Raw genomic sequence first — 6,879 nt, forward strand, 5'->3', positions numbered from 1 at the left:
TTCAGCAGGGTCAATGGAAATCCATGGATATTGTTTGCAGAACCTGGTCTAACATTAATCCATTGTATTGCTTCTCTTAATTAAACATTATATAAGAAAGGAGGAGGGGGAAGTATTGATCTTCTAGAACCAGACTTTTTTTTTTTGTTCCATTTTAAATTAACTGGCTGTGTGCTATTCATTGTAATGAGTTTGCAAATGTATTAATCTTTAAAAAAATTACTACTATCATAAATCATGGTGGCTACAGTCAGCTTGTGTATTCTAAGGGCTGCCTGTTCACCTGCTGGGTATACTGGAACTATAAATGTCTCTCTGCTGGAAGGGTCTCTCTGCTGGAAGGGTCTCTCTGCTCAACACTCTTAAATCTTCTGTATAAATGTACTTACCATACACTCCCTGGGATTTTAGTAACTCTGGTTTATTTGAAGATTAAGTACAGTTAATGCTGCTGTGTTGCCATGTTGGTGGCTCCTGGATGAGTTAGAATCAGAACAAAGAGGTGACTGTAAAGCAGTTTTATGGGGTTTCTTTGGTGGGGCAGGTGGGTACCGCTGATGTTTTTGTGCTTAAAAGGAAACCTGCCATTAAGGCACTTGTTCCTGTTAATCATGGGCAGGGATGAGCTCCTCAGGATGTGGAGCTCTTGCTGTTCCTGTGCTGCACAGTCACAGAGTGACAGGAGAGCTGTCACCATGGCAAGTGCAGCCTGAATTGTTTCAGGATGCAAGGAGTGGGTGACCCAAACAAAGGAAAGAATGAAACTTCTGAATGACTGGCAGCAGATCTTTTCTTGCCCTGTCAGCCATGAGCCATGTGTGTCTCAGCTGCACTGCCTGTGCCCTCTGGGCTCTTCTGGAGGATTCCCACCAGGGCAGAAATGCCAGCATGGATTTTACAAACTTTAGAGTAATGTCCTGCACAGCCTCTGTTGGTAGGGGAGAGGGGAGCTGGGAGGAAGGGCTGGTCCTTCACATCACACCGACCGTCACAGCTCTGATGGCTCAAATGGACTTCACCTTAATTCCTTCGGTGATGGGAGGTCACAGCTTTTCCTCATAGCTCCAAAAGGTGAAGTTTCTCATGTAGCCAGAGTAAAGCAGCCCTGCTCAGTGACTTCTTTGTAGATATTGATCCCAGCTGCTTGATGCAAGTGGGAGTTTTGCCACCTTTGATATTGATAGTTACTAATTATCATAAGCCCTTATGCTCAGCTTGCAACCTAACTTCCCCTTTGAAAAACTTCTGTTTAATTTCTGTAGATACTGTTACAAGGAAATGAAGTGTATAAAGCTTCAAGCTGCTGATATTTTTATAACCTAATGAAACAAGTTTTGGAAATGCACAATTTTTTCTTGTCTTAAAATAAGACAGAACAATTTAGGAAACAGAACAAGAGAGGAAGGCAAGCTGTCTGTGGTGGTGAGAACTCAAAGAATCAAACAGTGAATGAGGCCACTGAACTGCTGACACCACTGGTGTGACACACTGGAGTCTGTGGGGCTCAGGTGGTTTCACTGATTCTTTGTGGGAGAGTTGCTCTGAGCAGAAAGCAGTGAACAATACTGAAGGCAGAGCATTTGTGTACTGCATATAAACAAACATCCACATTTCAGTAAACATAACTGTCAGTGTTGATGCAACAAGTGTGTGACACTGAAAGTGACACTGAGCACCTGGAGCATTCCCTAACCCTGATCTGCAGGAAGAGCTGCTGGCCAAGTCCTGAGCATCAGCTCACTGAATGAGGCACCGAACGCTTCTCAGCAAAAATCTCACCAAAAATCCAGCTGGACACAGCAGAGGGATGCAGCAATTGAGGGAGCACAAAGGAAAAGCCTTCTCCTTCCTCCTTACCCACTTTTTAGCCACTTTCAGATGTGTGGTCTTCCCCCCCTCTTGCCACATTGTGGTTTGTAAAACTAAAATTTAGTCTGTTACATAAAAAAACACTTACTCCAACCATGCTGTTAATGTTTTGATACCATTTTATTTAATAGCGTTTAAGGGCCCATGCTGCTATTGAGAAGGGTGTTTTCTCACTCTGATTTCCTGTAACTAAGTAACAGGAAATTTTCCCTAATGCAGCTGGGTTATCCACTGTAATGTGTGGATGGAACTGTCTGTAGCAAATTGGAAATTACTGTCTGAAAAAAGGTCTTTTGTACACCAGGAAAGGTGTTCACTTGCACTGGTGTTCTTTTTGGGGTTTACCAGCCTAGTTTGCCCACTTTAGCTCTGTGTGCTGTTCTTTGTAGAAGTTAGATCTGATCCTGTAGGATTTCCCAGGCTACTGAATGAGGAGGGAAGAAGTGGAGAGGCTTAAAAAAAACCCAGTGAGAGGGGGGAGTGGAAAACAAAGATTTAAAAGGCAGCATCCATTTATTTTCCATATATAAAGGGATTCTACTGTCGTCTGTCTAGCCTTCCATCTTAGAACTATTTGGTGTTTGTGAGAGCTGGCTGATCTAATACTGGGTTCAGAAATGCTGATGAGTGACAGGATCCTCCCTAATTCCTCGTCTTTGGTGCTGGCTTTGTCCCCAGTAATATATCACAATTTAGCTTTTCACAAGCCTGTCATTTGTGGCCTACTCCCCTTCCAAACTAAAACTCCCAAGTAAGCAAAAAGGGACTGTCCTTGACACCAAATCTGCCTTGAGGGTAAAATGATATTTGTTTGTGGTGTGTAACAATTGCCAAGAGCACAGAATTTTCATAGCAATCATGGCTGTTAGAAAAATGCAGATTTGAGGCATGTAGCACTATTTATTTAGTTTTTGTTTTCTGCAACATTCGTTTAAAGTATAATTGCTGGCATTAATTAGGAAGAATAGTGCATGCCTGTGAGCTGCAGTGCTTTTGAAGGTCCATGTCATTCCTATTATCAGAACTTCTAATTGATTGGAATAACTTCAGGGCTGAAATGGGTTTCTTTCATAATGGGCTGGTGCAATGTATGTTACTCAGTAAGTGATAAATCTTCTCAAGTGCATGAGTCCTGCTGTTGCAATTCAGTGTAAGCGTGCATGGGAAAAAATACATTTGGATTTTTATAGTTCCATCAAACCTGCTTCAGGGATGAAGGCCTGCGAAGTCCCACAGGAATGTTTAACTATCACTCTCCATCACTCTTGGATTGATAGTAGACTACTGTTACATAAATAATAAAAACATTGAGTAAATACTTCGGGGGAAATATCACAATATCCCACTCGGTGTTTCATGTCTCCTGAACCTACCAGGCACCTTTGGGAGGGCGGGAGAGCAGTGTGAGAAACAAGCCACATTATTTCCATCATGAATAATTAAAACCATTTATGAAGAGTGTGGAATACTTAAAACACATCTTAAAGCTTTGCCTTTTTGTGTCAGTGTAGGATTTGTGTTCAGGAAGGATGAGTTGGAACTGGAACAAGCCAGAAGAAAGGGCCACATGAATAAACCAGGAATTTGGGGCGCTTATGTTATGAAACACTAAAAGAGCTTATTCTCTGTTGTCTAATAGTGACAAAATGACAAGGTAGGTCTGATTTCATCACTAATTCTGACTCAAGCATAGACAGTGCTGAGCACTCCAGTTCAAACACCCAGAGATTGCCAAGGTGATGGAAGTGTTCAGAAATGCCACAAAGCTGCTCATCTTCAGTGTCGCTTTTCCACAGCATCTGTCTGGCTGAGGTTTAACCCAGCTTTAGTTTTTACCTTATCTAAGTGCTTCCTGGACCTGTTCTCTGTCTGAATTCAGTAATTCTCAATGAACCCATTCTTCCAAGTGCTACAGGAATGTTATTTATGTAAAATAAACCCTTTTACTTTTGCAGTTTTTACATGGTGCCTCTGGCACTTTTCTCAGTGTAGGTGACTGAATATTTTTCAATTCAGAGTTCCTAACTAAAAGAAATGTCTGGTCTGGATGCCCAAGGTTTCTCCTAATCTCTCATGGCCATAATATTCAGTTATTGTGAATAGTTCTGCTATTCATTTCTAGGTTTTTCCAAAAGGTGTTCTTGGGAAAAGCAGAATTTTATTTCAAATTGTTATTCCCATGGGGCCAAATACATTGGGTTATTGAGGAAGTATACTTGCAGTAACAGGTTATTACTTGTACTGTCAAGAGCACCTGCTCAGTCCCTCATGCCTGTGCTTCAGGTAGAATGAGTTCCTGACAGATATTCAAGTTTTCTCTGTAAAGATAGAAGAGAAAGTCATGCTAATAAATGGCTACATTTAGGGTAAACTCCCCTTGTTGGAGATGATGTACATTTGGCCATTATTTTGTATTTGTTTAGATTTGTGTTTGTTGCCTGGACTGGTGATGGTGGATTTCTTCTGCCCTGTCCATTTTCAGTCTTTTGAAGGGCTGCAGAGCAGTTCTGCTGGAGCCCCTGAAGATCAGGTTGCAGATGATCAAGCACACAGAAAACAGGCTTATTTGTTTTCTTAGTCATGGAATTGTTTCATACACAACCTGCATGTTTGTCTCCAGGCAGTTGTGTTTGACACTGGTAGTGGTTGAATAAATTCCTCCTCAGTGAGCTGAAGGAAGGTTTGGAGGCAGAGTCCATGGCTTTTATTGGCTCCTGGCTCTCTGTATGCAAGTCTGTTTCGGACGGAATGGCAGCAGTTTGCCTTTTACAAGCCCAGGATTAATGGTTAAGAAGTGTTAAATGCATTAAAGAAGTGTTAAATGCATTATTCCATAGATAACATTACTTTATGTTTCATGGATTCATATGATGCAATTTGTCTTTCATCTTGGGATTTCAAAGTCCTTACAGACATTAATTAACAAAGTCTTAGTGCACATCTCCTAGGTAAGAATGATTATTACCCCCCTTTTGTTCAGAAGGGCACATGATTTCACCAAATTTCTGCAGTGAGTCAGTGGCAGAGCTGGGATTCAAACCTGGATGTTCTGCCCACACCACAGCTCTGCTCCACTGGGTAAAATTACCAGATGTGTAGGTTTCTGTACAGCATATGTGGAACATTGTCAGTCATTTCCTGATGCAGAAATTAAAAATAAAAAATCCAGCAGTTTTGTGCTGGTGAGTGAAGTGATGGAACAACGTTTTGTGAAAAGGCAGCAGTACTTTCATGGAGTGCTGTAAGAGGTGCTGTAGTTCCCTGCAGGAAGGTGTGTCTGGCTCACTTTGCAAATATTCCTTTTGTCTCCTGTCAGGATACAGTGGAGGCACAAGTCAAGCTGTAGGGCTGGCAGGGATGTTCCTGTTGCAGAGGAGCAAAGTGCATTTATTCCAGCTGCTGAAAGAGGCATTCACCGCGCTTGGCTCGGATCTGTTGGGGAAACAACGTGGCTGTAGTACCTTGCTTCAATCTCTCCTGCTGTGTTGCCAGCAAACATTCTGCCTGTCATCCAAATGTGCAGATATTCTTATTTGTTTGTTATATAACAGGATTCACTTGCTCCCCATCCTTAGTTGATAATTTGTTTGTAGGACAGATGGGATTTTGTGCGGCCCAGTCTGAGCACTCAGGTTTGTGTTTATGTTGGACTTGAGCTGAAGATTTCTGGTCTCACCTATGATGTGCTAAATTCCTCTCTGATTATAAATCATTGCTGATGATTTATTCTCTTGGCCCAGATAGTACAGGTGAATGCTTTTGACCTTAAGGTCTTCAAGCTGTAATTTCTGGGGATGTTATGACTGGGATCTGAGTTATGCAGACCTGTGATGGGTGATGGAGAGGAACGTTAGATCTGCTGCTACAACCTTAAAAATAAAGAAAAAAATTCTTTCTTCATCTGAGAGGGAATTCTCCTGGTCCTAAAAATCCTGCTGAGAATCAAGAGGTTGCTGGAGGTTTCTAAGGAAGGGCTCCTTCTGGGAAAATCAGGCCAGGGTTTGCCTTTTTTCCCCCCTAGAATTTAGAAGAGAAAATGTATTTAAAGTCATCCATTCTCTTCCTACATGAACAGTGGCTAGAATTTAGCATGCTGTCTGCACTGGAAGTTTATTAATGTAATCACTCAGCTGCAGATAGTTAAAACATTGAAGGAATCAGGCTGGCAGGGAGCCTAATCACTGTGCAAAACCAAGCCAAACCACAGCAATATTAACCTTTCCCGTCTGGAGCTTTCTTAGTTTCCCTCTAGTGTGCTTATCTAAGCTTGCCAGCAGAATGTGCAAGGTAAAGACTTTCAGGAGATGTGGTGGTGCGGGGTTTTGTTGTTTATTTTTAATTGGAATGATGTATTCCAGTATTTGTGCTAATGGCTTTCCTGCAGAACTGAAATAGGATGTGCCCTGATTTGCTCTGTGGAAGGTGAGGGGTGGAAGGTCAGAGTAAAGATGGGACTCTGGTTCCTGGAGTCCTGGAATCAGGATCATTTCGTTGGGAAATACCCCAGGGTAGTTGTGTACAGCCTCTGGCCATCACCCATCTGGGGTATTGCTCCCGTCCAGAGAGGGAGTGGCAGCGCAGGGTTTGGCAGCAGATCCCTGAGACAGCGGCAGCTCAGCAGGACTCTGTCCAAACTGGGCTGCACAGCCTCGCTGCAGAGCCCCCAAATCTGGCACAAGGGGAGTGAGACTTTCCCAGCCTGACTCAGCCTCGTTCCCTTCCCTCACCTGTGGCTTTGCTGTGCTGTTTGCAGCGTGCCCTGCTGTGCCGCACGGATGGCACTGCCAGAGCCACCCCTCCAGCACGACCTGCTTCTATTCCTGCCTCAGGAGTGTCCCTTGGGTGGGACCGTGGGCACAGCAGAGTCCGTGGGCAGCAAGGCAATGGGAGTGTGCTGCCCAGGAAGGCTTTTGCTCAGGAATTGCACAGATTGTGCATTGGTCAGCAGCAGCCATGGGCTTTGGCCTCTCCTCTTTGTGCTCTTGTCACTCTTGGGAAGCACTTTCCTCT

The 6,879-nt window shown here is 43.3% G+C and overlaps 1 protein-coding gene across 1 annotated transcript in view; it reads left to right on the forward strand.

Annotated features, from left to right (window-relative positions):
- Nucleotides 1-6,879, forward strand: part of RIMBP2 (RIMS binding protein 2) — a 123,144-nt gene that overhangs the window by 19,294 nt on the left and 96,971 nt on the right.

Source organism: Corvus brachyrhynchos, unplaced genomic scaffold, assembly GCF_000691975.1.
Source record: "Corvus brachyrhynchos isolate BGI_N302 unplaced genomic scaffold, ASM69197v1 scaffold114, whole genome shotgun sequence".
NCBI lineage: Eukaryota > Metazoa > Chordata > Aves > Passeriformes > Corvidae > Corvus > Corvus brachyrhynchos.